General features: G+C 41.4%; 1 long non-coding RNA gene across 2 annotated transcripts in view; it reads right to left on the bottom strand.

Annotated features, from left to right (window-relative positions):
* LOC142432002 (uncharacterized) overlaps window positions 1-25,216 on the bottom strand; it is a 189,966-nt gene that overhangs the window by 34,364 nt on the left and 130,386 nt on the right. The window lies entirely within an intron of this gene.

Consider the following 25,216-nt stretch of genomic DNA (forward strand, 5'->3'; position numbering starts at 1 on the left):
CAATCCAAATTGGGGGTGAGAAGGGTGTGGGAGGCCTGGTTGGGCATGATCAAGGGCAATGTAACTAAAAGGAATTGCTGAAACCCTGGTGGGGACTGAGCATGATAGTGGGACAGGAGGGAAGTCAATGGAAATAGAGGAAAGAGAGGGGAGGCAGAGGGCATTTATAGAGGTCTAGATAAAGATATATACATATGCAAATATATTTATACATGAGGATGGGGAAACAGAACTATGTGCATATATTAATAATGTTAGTATTAAGGCAGCAGAGGGACACTGGACCTCCACTCAAGTACTCCCTCAAATGCAAGAATACTTTCTTCTATTAAATTGGCATTCTATGATGCTCACCTTCCCAACACAACCGCTGAAGGCAAAGTGGGTGAACAACTAAATGTGGTGAAGAAAGCTGATGGTGCCCGGCTATCAAAAGAGATCGCGTCTGGGGTCTTAAAGGCTTGAAGGTAAACAAGCGACCGTCTAGCTCAGAAGCAACAAAGCCCACATGGAAGAAGCACACCAGCCTGTGCGATCACAAGGTGTCAAGGTATCAGGCATCATCAGAACAAAAATCTTACCATAGTGAATGAGCAGGGGAGTGCGGAGTGGAGACCCAAAACCCATCTGTAGACCACTGGACATCCCCTTACAGAAGGGTCTTGGGGAGGAGACAAGACAGGGTGCAACATAGCAACGATCAAAAATACAACTTTCCTCTAGATCCTATGTGCTTCCTCCCCCCCGCCCTCCTCCCACTGTCATGATCCGAATCCTACCTTGCAAGCCTGACTAGACCAGAGGAAGTACACTGGTACAGATGAGAATTGGAAACACAGGGAAGCCAGGGCAGATGATTCCTTAAGACCAGTGGAGTGAGTGGCGATACTGGGAGGGAATAGGGAGGGTGGGTTGGAAAGGGGTACCTACTTCAAGGACCTGCATTTGACCTCCTCCCTGGGGGACATACAACAGAAAAGTGGGGGGAAGGGAGACATGGGACAGAGCCAGATATGACAAAATAACAATTTATAAATTATCAGGGGTTCATGAGGGAGGGGGGAGGGGGGAGGGAAGGGAAAAAATGAGGACCTGATGCCAGGGGCTTGGGTGGAGAGCAAATGTTTTGAGAATGATGAGGGCAACGAATGTAAAATGTGCTTGACACAATTGATGTATGGATGGATCGAGATGGGTGGTGTCCCTAATAAAATGATTTTTTTTTTTTTAAAAAAAAGGAGCCAAGGGAGATTGGTGGTGCTGAGAAATGCTAACCACCAAGTTTGTGGTTAAACCTACAAGCTGGAGAAAGATGACACGGTCTCTTCTCACAAAGAGCTTTGAGCTAAGAAGGACTACAAAGGGTTGATTTGTTGAGCGGGATGCACGTGGGTTTAAGGAGCCCTCGTGATATAGTGGATTAAGGGTTGGGCTGCAAACTGAAAGATCTGTGGTTCGAAACCACCAGGCACACTCGGGGGGGAGGTGGGGGAATGAAATTGTCTGATCCTGTAAGTATTTACAAGCTTGGAAACCTTATGGAGCAGTTCCACTCGGTCCTATAAAGTTGCTAGGAGCTGAAATTAGCTCAATCACAGTGAACTCACTGGTTTGGGATTTTACTGTATAAAGAGGAGGAGGGGATTCCAAGCAGAAATGGGACACTGGAAATCACACACTAACAGGAGCAGCTTACAAATGTTTTATTTAAAGTTCAAAGGTAAGAAACCAACACCCCTAATTTGACATTTTCCTAGGTAACTCCATCAGCCAGCTCTGTTTGGTCCAGGGATTGGGTGGGGTGAGAGTGCAAATGGACAGAAACAGATATTAAATCCTTCCACTTCTATTTAAACCAAGAGCTTTACCATCCCACAAAGGAGAATTAGGCTATCTTGTTAGGTGGCTACTTTCCATTAGACAGAGAAGCTTGATTGATATCGATTTTTAAAGAACCACTTATAAAAATTTGCTTATTGCACAAATTAAGGACAAATGTAATCAGACCTTTATGTGTTTGGGGAACTTATTCTTGGAAGTTAAGAAACTCTTCTTAAAAATCTTTTATTTCTTTTTTCTTGATGAAAAGTAGTTTATTTAAATGTGATTTACATTCAGTAGAATTTACCTTTTTTAAATGTACAGTTTGATGAATCTCGTAAACATGTAAAGTTGTATATCAAGGACTCAAGTAGAAATAAAATATTTTGAAAACGATGATGGCAATAGGTACAAAAGTGCTTGACAAAATGGATAGATGGATGGATTGTGATGAGTTGTAAGAGCCCCCAATGAAATGATTTTTTTAAAAACATGTAAAGTTGTATAAACACCACCAATATTTCCATCACCCCTCTGAAGTTCCTTCATATCCTTATGTATTCAATTCCTTTCCCCTGCGTCCCAGCCCCAAGAAACCACTGATCAGATTTCTGTGCACATAGTTCTGTCTTTTTAGAATCTCACATAAATGGAGTCATATAATATGTATTTCTTTGTGTCTGCCTTCTTTCACTTAGCATAATAGTTTCTGAGATTCATTCAAGTTGCTGCTTGTACTAGCCATTTGTTCCCTTTAATTATCAGATAGAATTCCATTCTGTGGTGGTACCACAAGTTGTTTATCCATTCACTAGATGGGGGCATTTGGGTTGTTTCCAGTTGCCCGCATTAATGAATGGAACTGCTATAAACATTCCCATACAGGTCTTTGGATGAAAACATATCTTTAGTCATCTTGGATAAATACCTGCAAGTGGAACTGATGAACCGAATAGTAAGTGAATGTTTAATTTTGTGAGTAACTGCCAAACTATCTTCTAATGACATTTTACATACCTGTAAACAAACTAAGAATCTCAATTTCCCCCAGCTATTTCCCCAACTAGCATTAATCTGTTTAGGTTTTGGTTTTTTGTTTGGGTTTTTTTTTCCTCCATTATAATAGCCCAGCAGATATCAAGCTGAAAGAAGTGAAGAAAAAGTCTCAAGGATTTAGTTGCAATAGTGAAAGTTTCTATGGGTGAAATATTGGATGATGGGTGGATTAATTGTAAGACAAAATAGATGACTGAAGTCCATTAAAATTAAAACACTTATGTACATCAAAAAATTTCTTTAAAAAGGAAAAGAAGAGCCCAGGGATTAGGGAAAACCTTTAGCAACGAACAAGAAACAAGAAACTAATTACTAAGAATAGAATTCTGCAACACTTTAATAAGAAAAAGCAAATAATCCAATTTAAAGGTGGCCAAAGACATGAACAGACACTTAAATGAATAACAAGCGCATGAGAAAATATTCACAATGAATAGTCATTCAGGATATGCAAATCAAAACAATGATGAGATAGTGCCTCACAACTGTGGAAACTAGAGTCCAGACCCTCAACAAGCTAAACCGTGAGCTGCAAAACACCAGGTTCAGAACAGACGGATCCTCTTCCTGGTGGAACTCTTCTCTGTACTCCTTCCTAGGCCCCATACTAGGACCCATAATTTTAGTTATAATTTTGCTCTTAATTGCCCCTTGTCTCATCCAGCTCCTGCAAAGCCGGCTCCGCGAGATCACCCGTATAGCAGTCCACCAGATGATGCTGCAGCAATACCAGCCTCTCCACCCTGTGCCAGGCCAGGCATTCCAGTACTCTGCTTGAAACCCCCATCCCTAGTATGAGTTCCTCGTCCTTGTGTCCGCAGGAAGAAGTTACAGAAGAGACTGACTCCGCCCCTTTTCACTATAAGGCAGACTTGGGTATGTCTGGTCTTGACAAAAGGGACTCCATTTTGAATCCAGTGCCTTCAGCTTGGCTCTCAGAATTCACCTCTCATAGACCTCCCTTTCACTGACTTTCCCCCTCCCCTGCTCAACCCCAAACTGGAACCAGAGCCAGTATGTTTTCTGAAGATAAGCACACTCCACTCTACCCATCCTGGACGTAGAGATAAGATTAATGACCTCTTCCCTGCTGAAGCCCAGGTGTGCACACATCCTCCCCAGCTTTGATCCTTCCCAGCTGTGCCTGCCAGCAGGGGTATAAAAACGCAGCCTAAATTCCCCAAGGCGCGGTTTCAATAGCTCAATTCCCTGAGTTGCTGAATCCGCCCGCAAGCCTCTCAATAAAGCCTGCTTCTAAACTTTGCCAATTGGATCTTTGGTTCTGTTTCGTGCCCCAAAATCCTTACAACAACCACAATAATGACACACTTTTAAAAAAACAAAGAGCAAATGCTGGAGAGTGTGAGAAGAGTATACATTTGTGTTGGTGGGTAAACAGGGAGGAGCAACCTGCAGGAAAAAAATACTTTAAAAAACATATATAACCTGAGGGGAAAATATGCCTGGTACTATATTCCTTATTGGACACTTTTGACCTAGCTTCCAATCAGCCCTTGGTGACCCAGGCCATGTGCTGTAACTAAAGAGACTTTAGATTCTGTTCTTTCAAGGCATGCAATATCCTTCAGAGGTCATGTGGCAGTTTCATAAACTCCTGCCAATTTAAGCAAAGGAGTGGAGACTAGCCTGTCCATCAGCCAATGATGCTTGGGTTGACATGGCCTTCTCCTAAGGATTCTGGGAACTCCCGTCTTCCTCCCTGGAGGCGGGACACACACTCTCTGCTACATATTCCTGTTGACAAGCCACATGGAGCTATTCTGATGGCAGCCAGAGCCTTGGAGCTGGAGGAGCCACGTGGAGACCCATACCAGCGCTGAGATGCTTCCACAGCCACTGGATCAACAAGATATTCTGTCCACTGGGCTGTGATCTTCCTGCATTCGGCATCATTGCATGTGCTGCGTGAGTCTAAAGAGGAATCTATGGACTACTGTTGAAAATATGGGCCGATATCGGGCTTACAGACTTGATCTGGACTGGGCTGGGATGTTTTCTCAATATACAATTGCTCTTTGATATAAAGTTCTCTCTTTGACACATATGAGTGTCCATGAATTTGTTTCTCTAGTCAACCCGGACTAACACTGGTCACATCAGAAGAATTCAATGTGGAAACCCCACAAAGTGACCTGGGCTTTACCTCAAAGTCACCTGTAGACCTTGGACTTAAGGCTGAAACTCCCTAGTGTGAGAAGTAGATTACTGTTATCCCAAGGGTACAGAAATTGATGTCACTGAACTTTGGTTCAGATCACTTGCCTTGAGGTGTCCGATAAATGGTGGCCCCAAACAGCCATATATTTTCTATTTTCATGCCCTCCTTGCTTTATTATGACATGTATTAATCTGGAAGACATGGTTCTGCCTTTGTGCATGAATGCTATTGAAAGTTTTGCCCTATCACCAACCCACAGTTGTGTGCAAATAGTGTCCAGTCACTAAAGAGTTGAAGCTGTACAAATCAACGGTTCATGTATTGTGGTTTGAAGCCATCATATACTTGCATAATTTCCTTTTCTCACCAGTGTTTTAATTCTATGCCATTGTCTAAACTAATGACACCATCAATAGGATTGCCAGAAGCCCCAGGGGGATGATTGATAATGTTTTCTAACATAAAATCATAATGAAGCCTCCAAGGTGAACCAGAGACACATATAAATCATAGATCTATGAATGGATTTGTGGGTCACATTTAATTCTAGCCCCAGTCTAAGAACAATTAGTTATAATATGGCCCTGCTTATGTTCACCCTCATGAAGAGATCACTGAGATATGAAGAAACTAAATGGTGCCCGGTTATCAGAAAGAATGGCACCTGGAGTCTTAAATGCTTGTCTTCAAACAAGCAGCCATCTCAGTGAGGAATCAGCTAAGTCCACATGGAAGAAGCACACTAGCCTGTGTAATCCAAAGATTGTGAATAATAAAGTCCAAATCCAAAGGAGGGAATAGTATCAGATATGAAATTGTGAACACGTGGTTTGCTAAAGGCTACGAATGACACTGGAAGTCCAAAATCTATTTGCAGGGTCCCCACATGGATGAAGCCTCCAATGAATCCCCTCTGACCACAGACCAGGAATGTAAATACCCTTGCTGTCATGTAGCGTGCATTGGAAAGCGAATTACTGCAGATGCAGTTAGGTTAAAACTTAACATCTATCATCTGATCTTCCTTTTGACCCATTCTAAATTTGTTCTAGGTCTAATGATTTCTGATTTGTTTTTAATTGGCTTCTTTCCTCTGTTTTATTTTTGTTGTTTTTGTTGCTTCTATTTTTATATGGTTTTCTGTATAAGTAAATCTATAGAGACAGTAACTGGATTAATGGTTTCTTGGGGGTGTGGCAGAGGAGGTTGGGTAAGTGGGGGACTAATAATAATGAATACAAGAAAGAAGAAAATGTTCTAAAATGGACTGTGGTGATGATTGTACAACTCTTTTTCATTGGATTGAACTATTGAATTGTATGATATGTGAAGTATGTCCCTAAAACTTCTAAAAATATTGAATGATACAGGAAGCACCAAAACGAATTAAATTAATACAGAGTCACTGTACCAAAACGAATTAAATTAATACAGAGTCACTGTACCAAAACGAATTGGTCAACATTCAGCCATTTCAAAAGGTAGCATAGGAGCAAGAATTAATGGTACTGAAGTTAGATAGCCAAATTGTAGTATCAAAAACAGGGTCCAAGAATTGATAGAATACTAATTAAAATAGCTCAACAAGCTGATGTAGTACTGGCAGCACTTACTAATCTGTGCCAGGAAATTTGGAAGACAGCCACCTAGCCAAGTAACTAGAAGAGATCCATATTTTTACCCACTCCAAAAAAAAGTAACCCGACAGAATGTGGAAATTATCCAATAATATCACATGCAGTATAATTTGTTTATAATAATTCAGAAATTCAAAAACGATGCAGTACATTGACCGGGAGTGATCAGAAATTCAACCCAACTTCAGAAGAGGAAAAGCAATGAGGGATACATTACTAATATCAGGTGGATCATGGCTGAAAGCAGAGAATAGTAGAAAGTTATTTATTGTGTTTTGTAACTATTCAAAGGCATATGGCTGTGTGAATCATGACAAACTATGGATAACATTGTGGATGATAATTCGCGAACATTTCATTGTGCTTATTGAGATTCTGTACATAGACAAACAGTTGTTCATACAGAACAAGGGAATACTCTATGGCTTAAACTCAGGATAGATGTGCATCAGGGCTGTATCTTTTCTGTATTGTTTCCCTCATATCCTGTATGACTCCAAGCAGCATTCTGAGAATTTCTTTGCGTGGCATCTCAATGTCTGCTTCTTCTATGTATGTTGTTATGTTCAAGACATCTTCTGCCTTTGCCTTTTGTTTCTCCTATTTTATCGTTGAGGTCATTGGGGCTGGTGGCTGTTTGCGTTGAGTTGTTTTAGAGAGACCAGGTGCCATTTTCCAGGCTCTCTGGGAGACTTATAGGAATGCTTCTTCGAACTGCCTACAGCTGATTTTACTATGGGATTAACCTACCACTTTATCCTCCTGTGGCTTCCCTATCAGGTGAGTGCCCCAGATGGCTGGTGGGTTGCCGGCCTCAGTGTTGCAAAGGTTGAGCTGAAGTTCCTGCAATTGTTTGGAATGTTGATAAGTGTTGGCTGAGCTGCCTTATGCCCCCAGGTACACGGGCAGGAATTCCCTGGTGAGAAGTTGGGCGGAGTATCCCCTGGAGAGAAAGCAGGCCTTTCTCTAAGAGGCGGGGAGGGCCCGCCTAGTTCCCGGGCTTTGCCGCCTTCAGGGGCTTGAGGACTGGGACCAGGGCTGTATCTTTTCACCATACTTATTCGACCTATATGTTGAACAAATGATCGCATAAGCTGGAGTATGTGAAGAACACAGCATCAGAATTGGAGAGGGCTTATTAATCTGCGCAATATGCAAATAACACAACCTTGCCTTTTGAAAGAAAAGAGGACTTGATGGAATTTCTGATGAATATCAAAGACTGAAGCCTTCAGTGTGGATTGCAATTCAATAAGGAAGAAAAAAGTCCTCACAACTGGAAAAATAAGACAAAATCATGATGAACAGAAGAGATTTCAGTTGTCAATTTCATTATACTTAGAGCCACAATCAAGGCTCATAGAAGCAAAAAGCAATAAATCAAATGCCATATTACATTGGAAAAATTTACTGCACAAGACCTTTATAAAGTTTTAAAGAGCAAAAGTGTTCAACTTTGAGGGTGCTAAGATGCTCTTGACCATGCCATGGTATTTTCAATGGCCTCAAATACATATGGAAAATTGAACAATGGATAAGGAAGACCAAAGGAATATAGATACGCTTGAATTATGGTGCTGTCAAAGAATATTGAAAGTGGACTCTACCAAAAGAACAACAAACCTGTCCTAAAAGAAGAACTTCCAGAATGCTCCTTAGAAGCTAGGATGGCAAGACTTCATCTCACATTTTTTTGGATATATTATCAGACGAGACCAATCCCTAGAGAAGAACATCATTGTTGGTTATGTCAAAGGGTCAGAGAAAGAGAGGCTGCCAATGAAATGGATTCACATAGTGGCTGTAACAATGGGCCCAAACTTAACAATAATTGTGAGATAGTACCAAATTAGGCCTTGTTTGATTCTGTTGTACATCGTATTAATATGAGTCACAGAGTGGCAGCTAACAACTAATTGCTGTGCAATTTGGCCTTGTTCTCTATCTGACTCCCTGAGGTCATGTCCTTTCTGACTTCTGGTATCCTATAGGACAGAGTAGAACTGCCCCAGTGGATTTCTGAATCTATAAATCATTGTAGGGGCAGGAAGCTTCTTGTCTTTTATTGGAGGAGCTTTTGGAGTTGACCACGGATGCCTGTGGTTAGCAACCCAGTGCCTAGTCCACAATGCCACCTGGACTCCTCTGAGTACATATCTAATCTTCCACACGTCCAAAAACAGCATAAAGTAGAAAGTCCCTCCATTTTTTGGTGTTTTTTTTAGTATCTCTTTTGTTGTTGTTGTTAGGTACCATCAAGTCGGTTCTGATTCATAGCAACACTACATACAACAGAACAAAGCGCTGTCCACTCCTGCCCCATCCTCACAATTACTGTTATGTTTACGGCCATTGTTGCAGCAATTGTGTTAAGTAACATCCTTACTTTCCAACAAGAGGTCTCTGCAGCAGATTTACCTAACGCAATGTGTCTTTTGATCTTTTTTTTTTTTTTTTTTTTACTGAGTGTGGCACTGGCCCAAAAAGAGAAAGTTAGTGTTCCCAAACTTTACCCGGAGCCTGGAATCCCCTCTACCTCACTTCCGCCCCAAACCCAGAATTGTGCAAGCAGTCTCTTTTGATCTCTTAACTGCAGCTTCAATGCACACTGATTGTTAGTCTAAGCAAGATGACAGCTTTTTCTCCATTTATCATGATGTTACCTATTGGTTCAGTTGTGAGGAATTGTGTTTTCTCTATATTGAGTTGTCATCCATAGTGAAGGCTGTAAGTCTTGGTCTTCATGAGCAAGGGCTTCAAGTCCTGGCTTTCAGCAAGCAAGGTTGTGATACTTGCATATCACAGGTTCTTCATAAGCCTTCCCCTAATCCTAATGCTGCATTCACCTTCATATTGTCTAGTTTCTCTGATTATTTGCTCAGCACACAGACTGAATAAATTTGGTGAGAGGATACAACCCTGACACACACCCATCCTGATTTTAAACCATGCAGTAGTCCTGTGTCCATTTCACACAGGTACCTCTTGTTCGTATACAGGTTCCTTGTGAACACAAAGAAATGTTCTAGAATTCCCATTCCTCTCAGACCTAGTGTTTGTTACGTTCTACACAATTGAAAGCCTTTGCATAATCAGTAAAATACAAGTTGACATCATTCTGGTCTTCTGTGCTGTCAGCCAAGATTTATCTGACATCGGCAATGATATTCTTTGCTCCTTTTCTAAATGTGGCCTGAAACTCTGTCAATGCACTGCTGCAACCGTTGTTGGATGATCTTCAGAAAAACTGTACTTGCATGTGATATCAATGATATTGTAATATAAGCAGTCTGTTGGGTCACCTTTCTTGGGAATGTGTATAAACACGGATCTCTTCCAGTCAACTGGCCAGATTTTTTAGCATAGACAAGTACTTCCAGTACTTCATTATCTTGTTGAAACATTTTAATTGACATTCCATCAATTCCTGAAATATTATTTGAGGCTAATGCCTTTTGTGCAGCTTGGATTTCTTTCTTTAGTACCACTGGTTCTTGATTATATGCTACCATATGCAGGAATTTGATTTTTGTGTTCCCAGAACTTATCACAGTGTGTGATGCACAGTAGCTGCTTGATAGATTTTTAATTCATAAATAAAATTCTTTTGAGGGAACTAAAAATATATTTCATTAAATAGCTTATAAATATGGATTTGATGCTCAGATCTGCCCCCTGCTCGAAGTGCTTTAAATCTATTGCCTCACTGGACATCCCCTTACAGAAGGGTCTCGGGGAGGAGACGAGCCAGTCAGGGTGCAGTATAGCAATGATGAAACATACAACTTTCCTCTAGTTCTTTAATGCTTCCTCTATCTATCATGATCTTTAATGCTTCACACTATCATGATCCCAATTCTACCTTACAAATCCGACTAGACCAGAGGATGTACACTGGTACAGATAGGAACTGGAAACACAGGGAATCCAGGACTGATAAACCCCTCAGGGCCAATAATGAGAGTAGCGATACCAGGAGGATACAGGGAAGGTGGGGTAAAAAGGGGGAACCGACCACAAGGATCTACATATGACCCCCTCACTGGGGGACAGACAACATAAAAGTGGGTAAAGGGAGATGTCAAACAGTGTAAGACATGACAAAATAATAAAAATTTATAAATTATTAAGAGTTTGTGAGGGAATGGGGGCGGGGAGCGAGGGGAAACGAATGAGGAGCTGATACCGAGGACTCAAGTAGAAAGAAAATGTTTTGAGAATGATGATGGCAACAAATGTACAAATGTGCTTGACACAATGGATGTATGGATGGATTGTGATAAGAGTTGTATGCGCCCCCAATAAAATGATTTTTAAAAGAAAAGAAAAAAATAAATCTATTGCCTCTTAGGATTTAGGTGACAGCTCCTAAATTAAGGTCCCTAGGTGCCCCCTAACAGGTGCCCTGATGGTGTAATGGTTACACACTGGACTGTGATCCACACAGTGGCAGTTTGAAACCACCCGAAGCTCCTTGGGAGAAAGACTAAGCTTTCTACTCCCATAAACAGTTACAGTCTCAGAAACGCAGAGAGCTTCGCTATATCAGCATTGACTTGGTGACAGTGAGAGGTCCCCTGAACAGTTTTCGTTCAGCTACTAAATAAAAGGCTAGCGGTTCAAGTGACCCAGTAGTTCCATGAGAGACCTGGTGACACAAGACAGCCAGAAAAAAATTTTTATTTGAATCAATTCTACTCTGTAACACATGGGACTTGTATAAATTAAAATGGACTCGGTGGCAACAGATTGGGGGTTTTTTGGTTTTAACAGGAGTGCTGGGCATCTCTAAGGCTTGACAAGGAGAAGAACTCTATGAGATAGGGGAAGTTAAAGCTTAAAAACCAAACCCACCGATGTCAAGTTGATTCTGACTCATAACAGCCCTAGTTAGTGTTCCTCAGACGGAAATCTTTATGGAAGTAGACAGCCTCATCTTTCGCCTTCGGTGTGACTAGTGGGTTTAAACTGTAGACCTTCAGGTTAACCGCCCAGCTTCTGACCCACAGCGCCACCAGTGCTCCTTAAGTTGGTAGAATAAACAGTAAATGAAATCTCAAAAGTTGAACTGAAATTTTCAGTGGAACTGGAGATTGGGTTAACTGAGATTGAGAAGCTCTGCTGGCTCTCGAGGTGAGCAGTTACACTCAACCTGTGGCTTCTTGGGAGAAACATGAGACTTTCTGTTCTTATAAAACTTCATAGCCTCAGATCCCCGAAGGGCCAATTCTTAACACTCTTAAAGTGCAATTGACTCGATAGCAGTGAGCTTGGGTTTCCAGGGAGGATCTGAGAGGTTCCCCTTTGCCAGCTGCCACTAAACAAATGGGTTTCCTCCTCCGCATGTGCCTTAAACTCCAGTTAAACGAGGTCAATGCCTTGCCACATTTTCCTGATTTCCTAATTCTTTGCTTTTTCACATGTCTGTTAATTAGGCATGCCCTCCTCCATTATCATCATCAAACTACCCCTTCTTCATTTCCCTGTTCAAATGCTGCCCTCTTTCCCATGAAACCCTCTGGGGGGAAATTACCTCTCTCCACCCTGGACATCTTTATTTTTAGACTTCCCTCGTGGCACATATTGCTATGTACCTTGAATTTTTATGGGTTTTTTACATTTATTTATTTTGAGGTTGTTGAGAAGATACACAACAGAACATACATCCGTTTAACAATTTCAACAGGTACAATGTTGTGACATTAATTACAATCTCTAACTTGTACAACCATCCTCATCATCCTGTTCTGAACTGCCACTCCCCCACCAACAGGTACAATGTTGTGACATTAACTACATTCTTTAACTTGTACAACCATCCTCATCATCCTGTTCTGAACTGCCACTCCCCCATTAACATCGATTCATTGGCCCCTTAACCTTCTTATCTAGTCTTTTGAGATACTGTTGCTATTTGATCCCATAGAGATATATCTTAAGAGAACACAATGCCCTAAACATCCCCTGAAGTCTCCTTAAAACCACAAAATAGTTTGACTCCACTAGGCAAGATCACCTGCCTTGAGCATTATGATAGATTAGACCGGAAACCTAGGGAGCAGTGAGCTTATGTTAATTGAAAAGCGGGGCGAGAGTGGCTGCGGTATTTATATTATAGCAGTTCTAGAGAACTAAGACAGAATTTGGTACATGGATGGAGTACTGCTCTCACACATATCTAAAATGCAGAAGCAACTTTAGAATGAGGTAATAGGCTGGGAAAACTTTTAAGGTGCTTAAATTATCAGTAAATGCCTAGATTGCCTTGAAAAGACTGCTGATGGAATTATGGACAGCAGCAGCAATACTGGTGATGGCTCAAAAGGGGAAGAAGCTCAGATGGCAAGAAGCTGTGGCAGAGAACTGGTGTCAGAAGCTGGTGTGAGAACACATGGGAGCCAACCCACCAAGCAAAAGAGCTGAGTGCCTTTGGGCAAGGGGCTTCCAGGTGAATTGGAGTGACACTTGTTGATGGAGCTAGGCTTGCCAGCCCACAAATGGAGAGAACTGAGTACTAAGCTGAGGCTTACTGACTCAATGGGGTACCTCTGGGCTCTTAATGGTAGAGCTAAAGAGGATTTTAACTTGCCTGAGTAGGGCAAAAGATGAGAGGTCAAGAAATGAGGAAGCAGAAGCTGAAGAGACAAAGAGCAAGGGGAACAGCATTGCCACAATCCCAAAGGGTAGGGTCTAGGGTCAGTCACAAAGGACAGAACCACAGCTATACTAAGTCTCAAAGGGTAGGGCCACTGCTTCCTAGGCTTCAAAGGGTCAGATCTTCACCAACTTGTTTGTAGTGTGTGGAATTGCCATTCAAAAGTGTCAGGGAGGTGGGGCTGGAGCCATTGCCCAAAACTGAAGGGAAAGGCTGCCAAGCTCAAGGAACATGCTCAAAAAGAACAGGGCCTGCCCCGCCACAGGGTGAGACTCCCAATCAATTAAACTGAAAGAATGGAGCTACCCAAAACCAAGGGAGCAGATTTACCATCCTGGAAGAATGCACTGAAACCCAGACCTAACAGGTTCCACCCAGAATTAAGAGAGCATGATCAACATCTAAAGTCTGGAGGGCAAGATCACCTCCTAGATAATCTCAAAAAGCGTAGGATGATTTTTGAGCCTTGAGAATTAGTGCATTGTTTTCCATTGTAGTCTTGCTAGATAACGGTTATCCCCTCACTACGGCCAATTTCTCCCATTTATAATGGAAACATCTGGTGCCTGTTCCAGACCTTGGAAGGAGGTACTGGTATTTTAAATCTCCCAGGTTCACAGATGAAGAAAAATGTAACCCCAAGATGGAATTTGGACTTTGTTGTTGTTGTGGTTGTTGTTGTCTGGTGCCACAGAATTGATTCTAACCTATAGAGACCCTATGCCCCAAAATACAAAACAATGCCTGGCCTTGCGCCATCCTCATGATTGTTCCTATGTTTAAACCCGTTGACGCAGTCACTGTGACCATACAGCTCATTGAGGGTCTTCCTGTTTTCAGTTGCTCCTGTACTTTACCAAGCATGATGTCCTTCTCTAGGAATTTGTCTCTCCCGACAACATATCCAAAGCATGTAAGACAAAGTCTCATCATTCTTGCCTCTAAGACGCACTCTGGCTGTACTTCTTCCAAGACAGATGTGTTCGCCCTTTGGGAAGTCTATGGTAATTTCAATATTCTTTGCCAGCAGCACAATTCAAATTTCTGATTTTATACCACCGAGGACTCCCTTGTTCGGTTTGCATAGCTGCCCCTTAATTCATGCACAAGCTCTGCACAAACACAATGAAGTGTTCTAGAATGTCCATTGTTCTGATCCATACAGCTGAATGCTTTGGCATTGTCAATAAAATACAAGTAAACATATTTCTGGTAGTCTTTGCTTTCATCCAAAATCTATCTGACAAATATGGATCTCTGCTAGTCAACTGGCCAGGCAGCTGTCTTCCAAATTTCCTAGCATTAATCAGTAAATGCTTCTAGTACATCATCAGCTTGTTGAAACATTTAAATACCAATTCCATCCATTCCTAGAGCCTTGTTTGTGGCTAATGCTTTCAGTGCAGTTTGAGTTTCTTCCTTTAGTACCTCTGGTTCTTATTCATGTGCTACCTCCTGAAATTGTTGGATGTCACTTGTTGGTACAGTGACTCTGTATTCTTTCCATCCTTTTTTGATGCTTCCAGCATCATTCACTATTTTGCCCATAGTCTTTCAATATTGCAACTCAAAGATTGACTTTCTTCTTGAGCTCTTTCTGTTTAAGGCATGTTGAGCTTGTTCTTCCTTTTTGGTTTTCTAACTCTAGATTTTTGCACATTTCATTGGGAGACATTAATTTGCCTTCTTGAGCTGTTCCTTGAAATGTTCTGTTTAGCTCTTTGACTTCATCATTTCTTCCATGTGCCTTAGCTACTTTATGACTAAGAGCAAGTTGCAGAGTCTCTTCTGTCAGCCACTTTGACATTTTCCTTATTTCCTGCCTTTTTAATGACCTTTGCTTTCTTCATAAACAATATTCTTGATGTCCTCCCAAAGCTCATCAGGTCTTCTGTCATTGGTGTTCAAGGCGTCAAATCTCTTCTTGAGATGGTCTTGAAATTCAAGACAGATAAACATACTCCTGGTGGTATTTTGGCTCCTCTGGACTTGTTTTGATGTTCTTCAACTTCAACCTGAACTTACATCTGAGCAATTGATGGTTTATTCCAGTCAGCCCCAACCTCGTTTTACCTGCTGACATTAAGCTTTTCCATCATCTCTTTCCAGAGATGTAGTCAATTTGGTTTCTGTGTATCTCATATTGAGAAGCCTATGTGTATAATTGCCACTTATGTTTTTGAAAGTAAGTATTGGCTATGAACAAGTTGTTGGTCTTGCACAATTCTATCATGCGCTCTCCAGTTTCATTTCTATAACCAAGGCCATATTTTCCAACTACTATTCCTTTCTCTTTGTTTCCAACTTTTGTAATCCAGCCACTAATAATTATCAATGCATCTTGATTGCATTGGTAAAATGCTTCAATTTCTGCATCACTAGCTTTTATGGTTGGTGCATAAATTTTAATAGTTGTATTCAATGGATTTCCCTGAAGGCACATAGCTATAATCCTACCACAGACAGTATTATAATTCAAGATACACCTTGAAATGTCCTCTTTTACAATGAATGCCACACAATTCCTGTTGATTGTGTCATTCCAGCATGGTAAACTATATGATAGTGTCATTAATTTAGCCAATAGTATAGAATTTAAAACCTTGTTAAGAAAAAGAAATTACACAAGTACAGCTTCAGATCATAATACATGAACTAATGACTTATTTATAACTCTTAAATGTTATTAGCACCCAGCAAGTACATGATGGAGTTCCTTTTTGGTTTGCCCACATGCTTTATAATGGATGATAACTGAATAAATTTGTGTGACAGAAAAGTAGCGTGTCATGTTCTACCACTTGGTATTATCCCTTCCCTTTTCTGCAAAGGTACTATAGGCTGGAAGAAAATTTTTTTTCATTAGCTTAGGTGTTAATCCAGGTAGACTAGAGAAGCAAATCCATAGAAACTCGTATATGTATAAGAGAAAGTTTTCTATAAAGGACAATTCAAGCCCATAAGTCTGATATTAGCCCTTATGTCCAATACCAATCTATAAAGTCCTCTTCAGACTCACGAAACACATCCAATGATGCTGAATGCAGGACAATCATAGGCCAGTGGGCAGAAAGTCTTTGGATCCAGTGGCGTTGTAAGCATCTGAATGCTGGCAAGAGTCTCCAGGTGACTTCTCCAGCACCCAGGGCTTCATCAGGGGAGGCCCATGTGGCTTCTCCTCAGGGATGTCTCACAGGGAAGTCAGCAGAGAGAGAGTGTGTCTCTCATCTACAAGGAAGAAAATCAGCAGTTCCCAGAATTCTCGAGAGAAAGCCATGCCCACACACAGTTCTCATTGTCTATCTCTGATTGACAGGCTAGATTCCAGCCCTACACTCTTAATCCTCAAATTGGCACCAGATTAGGTAACTATCACAGCTTCCTATAAGTGGTCATTCCCTAGGTAGTTTTTCAATACAAACTCGTTTTCCAGTAATGAGTGGAAAGGGGCAAGTGAGTGGTGCTGTCTGTGAGAGGAAATCCAGTACTTGTCCTTGCATAACATGATGTTTCACATGTAGATCAATTTAAAATGTGCCACTTGTTTAAATAATTTGGATGATTTTAAAAGAAAACTTTTGCCAAACTTTAGTTTGAACTTTAGGTTCAAACTAAAAGCTCCACTGCATGTAACTTTCTTCCTCTGAATCAGAATGTGGTTTATAATCCCAGACAGTGATTTGATCTGTTCCATTGTCAACTGCCATCTACTCTGCTTCAAGGGAAAACTAGTATTTTGTGAATTTTTTGTACATAAGTATTTGTTCCAAATATTTTATCAAATGCTTTCTGTTTCTTTTGCTTGTGTATAGTTTGGCTGGCGTTACAGAAAAGAGTGCAAACATTATTTCCTAACTGAGGAATGTGGGGGATTTTTCTTTTCTTTGTTTTTTTTAGTTTGTTTGTTTGAGGGTAGGGGGAGAGATGGTTTATATTAAATGTTTAGATTTTCTTCTTCATGATACATTATGTTATAGGATCTTTAGAAAATTTCATACTGTGTAAATACAAAAATGAAACATTTGAAATTTGAAAAAAAAAAGAATTGTTGATTTATACAGATTAAACTAAAAAGACTGGGCACTATCTACACAAGCAATGGGAACTGGTGATAGAGAAAAACTTTCAATAATATTTCTTCGCAAAGGAAGAACCATGCCTACCAGATTAACATATATTATCAGAAGGCAAGAATGGCATTAAAACAGTAACTATGTGGTAGTCCTGGACCGCTAGTCCTTGGGCACATTCAAGGTAGGAGAGCTGAATCAAAGTCCAAGAACTGCCAGTTCTGTTACTTTGGGATGAGAGTCGGCTTCTTCTTCTCACACTAGGGAGTTTCAGCCTAAGTCCAAAGGAATACAAGGGGGTACCCAAAATATAAAATGGACTTTTTTCAAAGCTATACATTTTTTTTTAACAAAACAACCTCATCACCTTCAAAGTGCCCTCCATTACACTAAATACATTTGTCAAATCTGTGATTCCATTTTTGGAGATATTTTTTCAAACTCAATCTGTTTGGATGGCTGACAGCACCTCCCTCTTTTTTTCTTCACACTAGTTAAACTGCTGTCCTTTCATGTCTCTCTTCATTCATGGAAACAAAAAGAAGTCACATGGAGCGAGGTCAGGTGAGTAAGGGACATGGGATAAGAAAGGCATGCTTTTTTTTTTCCAAAACCTGGAGCACTAAGATGGTTGTGTGAGCAGGCACATTGTTGTGGCAGCAAAACCAGTCCCTTGTCTGCCACAAATCAGGCCTTTTTTGTCGTACACTATTACAAAATCTTTCAGAACCTCTAAATAGAAGTATTAACAGAAATTGATTAATAGAAATTGATTAACAGTCTGAGCTGGTAGAACAAACTCCAAATGTACTATCAGTCCATTCAAGAAGTTGATAGATGTCCACAACGTGGCTTGTCATCTGAGAAAACCACTTGTACATTTGAGTTATTCCCATAGCGCTGTCCTTGTAAGCTGTGTTCAACATCACAACAGTTTCTGTGGCATTTTCTCAAACAGGAAACAAAATTTCACAGCAGCATGCTGTTCTCTTAAGTTGTCCATCACAAAAAAAAAAAAAAAAAAAAAAAAACCAAGGTTCAAGCAAAACTGCTTTCACAAAAAAATTCACTGTGATCAGAGAGAACCTTCCCTGGCGATACCACTGGGTGCACTAACTCAGAGTGAGTTGCTTGATGCTTGCCTAGAAAAATGTGTACTACTATAGCTTCACTCAGGTTTTTGGGGGGTTATCCCCCTCGTATGTCAGTACTTTGAATCTACTACAGGTGAGTTTGAGGTGAAGCCCAGGTCACTTGGTGGAGTTTCCACCTCAAATTCTTCTGGTGTGGCCTATGAAGAATGTGTGTGCTTGGAAAGGATAGAGTCCAAAGACTCAGGAGTATATAGTGCATGACCTGGGTTGCCAAGAGCTAAGTATAAACTAGGTCAAAACTGTTCAATTAGGAACATAGTAACAGGCATATTCTCCCCTTGTTTCTACATAAGTACTGTTAATCATTTTCCCCTAGTGGGAGGTTTCTCCTCCTGTCTACTCACCAATAGAAATGTAATCACCTTCTCCAAGACATACATTACCCCCTAACCCCATCTTGGCAAATTTCCAATAAGGTTAGCTTATCACTCTTGTAGGAGTGTCCATTGATTTAGGGTGACCTTACCACAATGTTGCATGCCAGCAACTGAATGGTCTCCCACTGCCTGCATCTGACTCCAGCTGAGGTGAGGTCTTCTCTGTTGAAGTGGTTTTTAGATATACTCATAGTGGCTGTGGTGTTTGGGTCATGGGCACTCGGCAGGTTCTCTACTTCGTTGCTTGGGAGACTGGATTAGAAGAGTATAGGACCTGAGAGCTGTACAGGCTTGAATTTTGATGTGTTGCTGCAACTGTTTTTAAATTATCTACAGTACATTTTACTTGCATGTGACATTAATGATACTATTTGGTAATTTCCACATTCTGTTGGATTGCCTTTCTTTGGAGCAGACACAAAGGTAGACCTCTTCTAATAGGTGGCCAGGTAGCCATCTTCCAAATTTCTTGGCGTAAATCAGTGAGTGCTTCCAGTGCTGGATCAGTTTGCTGAAATATTTCAACTGGTATTCCTTCAATACCTGAAGTCTTATTTTTGGCTAATACCTTCAGTGCAGCTTGGACTTCTTCCTTCAATATCCTTAGTTCTTGATCCTATATTACTTCTTGGAGTGTCTGAAGGCCAACCAACTCTTTTTGGCATAGGGACTCCATGTATTCCTTCCATCTTATTTTGATGCTTTCTACATAATTTAATCTATTGCCATAGAATCAATCCTTCAGTATTATAAGTCAAGGCTTGAATTTTCCTTCAGTTCTGTCAGCTTGAGATATGCTGAGCATGTTCTTTCCTTTTTGGATTTCTAACTCCAGGTCTTTGCGCATTTCATTTTAATATTTTACTTTGTCTTCTCAAGCTACCCTTTGAAATTTTCTGGTCAGCTCTTTTACTTAATTATTTCTTCCATTCACTTCAACTACTCTTACGTTGGTTTTTTTTTTTTAATGACATTACCAGCCAACAATAGCTAAAATCTAACCAGAGAATTCTCACTGGAAACAGTGTACCTGGTTTTGACAATTCTTGCACAAGAGGTCTGATTCCTGGGCCCTGAAGCTGTTCCCAACAGGTTTGACCTGACTTACTCTGCACTCATCTCACCAGAGCCACAACAATACAAATGCATCTTTGCATACCCTGCAGCGGCTCCCTATGCCTACTACAAAGATCACGCTAACATTGAGACTGGGACGTTCTTCTGCAGCCTGAGACTCACATTTTCTCTGCATGAGTCCTATGTTTACACCCAACTTTTGTCTAAATGCTTCTACCCTTTAGGGTGGCTTCATATTTTCACCAGGAATATCTGGTCTAGGACCCAACAACAGATGTCAGCAGAAGAAACGTGCATTCTTTTCTTGATGCATACCTCCTACCTATCTGATAATCCCAGTGGAAGTAGAAATCATTAAAACAAGTGTGGAAAAGTAATTTGGAAATATCTAGTAACTCCTTTGACCAATTATCTCCCCATTTTCAAATATATACCCAAAATGAACATAATGCAAAGAAACATTTATCACATCAATATTTACAAGAGGAAAATAATTGGAAAATATCTGACAACAGCAAAATTAAGGTATGAAACCATCTATTAACATAATGCAATGAAGTTATTTTTAAATGTTTGTTCAAATTATTAGATGGGACTAAATATTTTTAATAATGTGAATACTCATTAGAAGTAAAAATATTAGTATACAAAATTGTCTATATATAGTATAACCTTAATAAGTAGAAAATTGAGCAATGAAAAAATCTAAACAGGGGGGTGGGGAGGGAGGGGGAAAATGAGGAGCAGATACCAAAGGCTCAAGTAGAAAGAAAATGTTTTGAGAATAATGATGGCAACAAATGTACAAATGTGCTTGACACAGTACATGCCCCCAATAATTTTTTTTAAGTCTAAACATGCTTATATCTCCTGGTGGTGGAATTACGGTAGTATTTATTTTCTTCTTTGAATTTTCTTCTTTTTATAAAATGTCTATAGTAAACATGTTGTAAAATGAAAGAAGCCATGAAAGACGCACACCAGCCTGTGTGAGCATGAGGTGTCAATGGGATCTGGTAACAGGTATCAGAAGACCCAAAACAAACAAACAAACCATATTGTTGAGAAAGAGGTGGGTGGGAGCAGAGACCAAAACCCATCTATAGACAATGGGACATCCATCCACATCACAGAAGGGTCACAAGGAAGGGATGAGCCAACCAGGACACAGTATAGCACCAGTGAAACACACAATTCCTCTGGTTCCTTGAGGCTTCCTCACCCACCACCTACCCCCACTATCATGATGCCAGTCCTGCCTTGCACGACAGGCTACACCAGAGCATGTACACAGGCACATGCTCTTGATAAGAGCTCATGATACATGGAATCCAGGAACAGAAATGGAAGTATCAATACCAGGAGGGTAGGCGTAAGGTGGGGCGCAAGTAGAAAGTACTAAATGTTTAGAAAATAATGATGGCAACATATTACAAATAGGCTTGATACAATTGATGTATGGAGTGTTACAAGAGCTGTAAGAGCCCCCAATAAAATGACTTTTTAATAATTAAAAAAAATTTTGTGTGGTAGGGGAAGGATCTGACCTCTTCTAACTTCATGAGGGAGAAAGAAAATTACCATCAGCATCAACTCAAATTGACTCCTATAATGTGGAAATGTTACTTGCCTCCATCCTTCATCCTTTTTATCAGTTCTTTTACCAACCATACCCCCATGGCACTCTCTACTTTTCTGTTTGGTTTGATGATTCGGATTTGTGAGGGAACAGGTTATAATTTGAGCCAAGAGAGCGCAGGCTTGTCTCTGTGGCCCTCACCCTCATCAACTTCATGGCCTTTAAGCCTCTGCCATGCTTAAGCAAGTTGTATAAAACTTTTTAGCGTTGTTAATAAGTACCCAGAGGTACCCCACTTTGCCAGCAAGCCTCCTGTCCAAAGACACTCACTCTATAGGCCAAGAAGCCCCCACATCATCTCCTGCCAGTCTCTGGTCCTGTTACTCCTGTAGCCATCATTTCTTGGCTGTTGTTTTTGTCACCACTCACTGTCTGCAATGTTCAAGCTCACCTGCGCTCTCGCTCTCTGTAAAGTAAAACTGAGGTACAGGGAGACGGACAGACATAACTGACAGGACAGCAGAAACAGAAATAGCTTTATTGGGGGAGCTCCCAGACAAGGTTCCCGTCACCTAGGCCAACATGACTGGGAAGTTGTGCTCAGCACTGGTTTTTAAAGGGGTGATGAGGAATGTATGGCATTTAGCATATGGAGAACTGCTTGTTGACTCCTTGCTGCTTTCTTCAATCCCAGAGCATCTGGTCTCTCTGGTTATCTTATCTAGCCTGTTCTGGCTTGCTTTGGGTCTTGTAGGGGGTGTTCAGCCCTTGCTGTTCCTCTCCCACCCAGACACGATAGATAGATAGATAGATAGATAGATAGATAGATAGATAGATAGATAGATAGATAGATAGATAGATAATTTTTATATACATACTCTCCTTAGTCTAGGATGTTCTCAATGTAGGGATTCCAGGTCCAAAGAACATGCTCCATTTGGGGCTCTCCTTTCGTGGTAGTCATGAGATCCTCCTTTCCACCTTTGAGATGGCTCATTTTAAGCCGAGCAAGATAGTAAAAATGCCTAAGACCCTTGTTAGGTTTCCAAACGCCTTAATTGAATGATCTCTTATTTGCAAGGCCACCCATCTTATTGACATTACTAGCAGTTCCCTTGGTTATGCAATTCCCTTGGAGGGCCAAAAACTCCTCTTTGGCTTGGTCCCATCTAATCACTTGATGGGATTACAAAAATACTTCACAGCACATGTATTGCTTTTACAATCAACAAAACTATTTTTCCCCCTTAACAATAGGAGATCTGACCATCTAGCTCAGAAGCAACAGAGCCCACACAGAAGAAACACGCCGCCCGTGTCAAAGAACAAAAAATCCTATCATTTTAAATGAGAGGAGTGCAGAGTGGAGACCAAAAGCCCCCTGTAGGTAACAGGACACCCCCTTTACAGAAGGTCACGGGGAGGAGATGAGACAGTCAGTATGCAGTGAGCAACAATGAAACACACAACTTTCCTCTAACTCTTAAATGCTTCCTCCCCACACCCCTTACTATCATGATCCCAATTCTAACTTACAAATCTGGCTAGACCAGAGGATGCACACTGGTACAGATAGGAACTGGAAACACAGGGAATCCAGGACAGATGATCCCTTCAGGGCCAGTGGTGAGAGTGGTGATACCGGAGAGGGTAGAGGGAAGGTGGGGTAGAAAGGGGGGACTGATTATAAGGATCTACATGTGACCTCCTCCCTGAGGGACAGACAACAGAAAAGTGGGTGAAGGGAGACATCGAACAGTGTAAGATATGACAAAGTAATATTAATTTATAAATTATCAAGGATTCATGAGGGAGGGAGAGCAGGGAGGGAAGGGGAAAAATGAGGAGCTGATACCAAGGGCTTAAGTGGAGAACAAATATTTTGAGAATGATGAGGGCAATGAATGTACAAATGTGCTTTACACAGATGATGTATGTGTGGATTGTGATGAGTCGAATGAGCCAATAAAATGACTTTTAATAAGATCTTTTAGATTTCCAATGAGTAGAGTTGATGATGCATTAATCAAGAAAAGAAGTGAGCTCAGTTGACCAAACTTAGAATGAAGAGGACTAAATTTGAGACTATGAGAAATCACAACTGTTTGGACTAAGCTGAAGCAGGTCAGGGCCGTGCGAGTGCTTCCACGCACATCCGGAGAGCAGCAGCAGACGGTGGCGGCAGATAAGATAACCAGTGAAACCAGTGTTCCCGGTTTGAAGAAAGAAGAAAGGAGATGACAAGCAATTCTCAGCATTTCCAGACCCCATATGCTAACTGTCATAAGTGCCATACATTCCTCACACCCCTTTAAAAGCCCAAGCCTCCAGCTGCTGACCACATCTTCCCTGACCTGTTATCCTACGTCATGGAACCTCGTCCATCATGGAACCTTGTCCGGGAGCTTCCCCCACTAATAAAGCTATTTCTGCTTCTGCTCTCCCTTGCCCTGTCAGTTATGTCTGTCTGTCTCCCTGTACCTCAGTTTCACCTTTACATTTGGTGCCCGAAACCCGGGAGAAGTAAGGAATATAGGATCCCTGGCATCACAGCCCTCCTAGGGCTGGGGCCTAGCCCATTCCTCCTCTCCTCTTGAATCTCTGGAGGAGTCTGTCTGAATGAGCGACTTCTGGTCAGTATCTCTCTGTGTATGTCCATTCTGTCTCGTTTGTATTGTTTGCCTTTCTGGATACTGAGGACCAGGAAACTCAAGGGAGCTTAGGGTCCCCGTTTTTCAGGGTGCTGCTACAGGGGTTTATTCTGCCACCCTAGTACTAAGAGGAGCTGGAAATAACTGCCTTTCCCTGAAAGGGGTGCAATGATAAGGTCAGTTTCTCTTGTCCATCTGTTCTCTGTGTCTATGTCTATCTTCTCTCATGTGGCCTCCAGCCTTTTGTCTCTGTGTTTACCTCCTGGGCTTCCTGCTGATAACAGGACTCCTAGCACTAGTCTGAGCAGTCACTGCACCGTCTGCCTGGAGTGGAACTCAGAGGGTGTGTCTGAGTCTCTTCTACCCTGTTTCCCTGAAAGTAAGACATCCCCCAAAAATAAGACCTACTTACAGTTTTACCTCTCACTGAAATATAAGGTATCCCCCGAAAATAAGGCCCTCTGAAGCTACCATGACTCTGGACCATAGTGGCTGGCACCGCAGCGCAGCTCACTGTTGGCTGCAGCACATCCAGAACAGACAGGAAATGCGGGGTCTCTTTTAATAAAACAATAAATGTGTACCGTATTCTTCTTCATGGAAAAATAAGACATCCTCTGAAATTAAGACCTAGTGCATCTTTGAGAGCAAAAATTAATATAAGACACTGTCTTATTTTGGGGGAAACAGGGTACCTGTCTGTGTGTTCTGTGTCTGCGGTTCTGCGGTGCTTTCTCTAAAATGTTCTCCTCACCCTGAACAAAGACCTGATCAGCCTCTGTTTTACCGGTCCCCTCCCCCTACTCAGCTTCCATTGTGGTCTCTCTCTGATCCAAGGTCCCTGTCTGCTGGACCAAAGCTGCAAACCTGAGCCAGGAACCTCCCTGTTCTGGAGAGTCCAGGATTCTCCCCTGGGTCCCTAACTCTGCTTGGGATGCCCTCAGGGTTGCTGGACTGCTT

The sequence above is a fragment of the Tenrec ecaudatus genome, chromosome 18 (assembly GCF_050624435.1).
Source record: "Tenrec ecaudatus isolate mTenEca1 chromosome 18, mTenEca1.hap1, whole genome shotgun sequence".
Taxonomy (NCBI): Eukaryota; Metazoa; Chordata; class Mammalia; order Afrosoricida; family Tenrecidae; genus Tenrec; species Tenrec ecaudatus.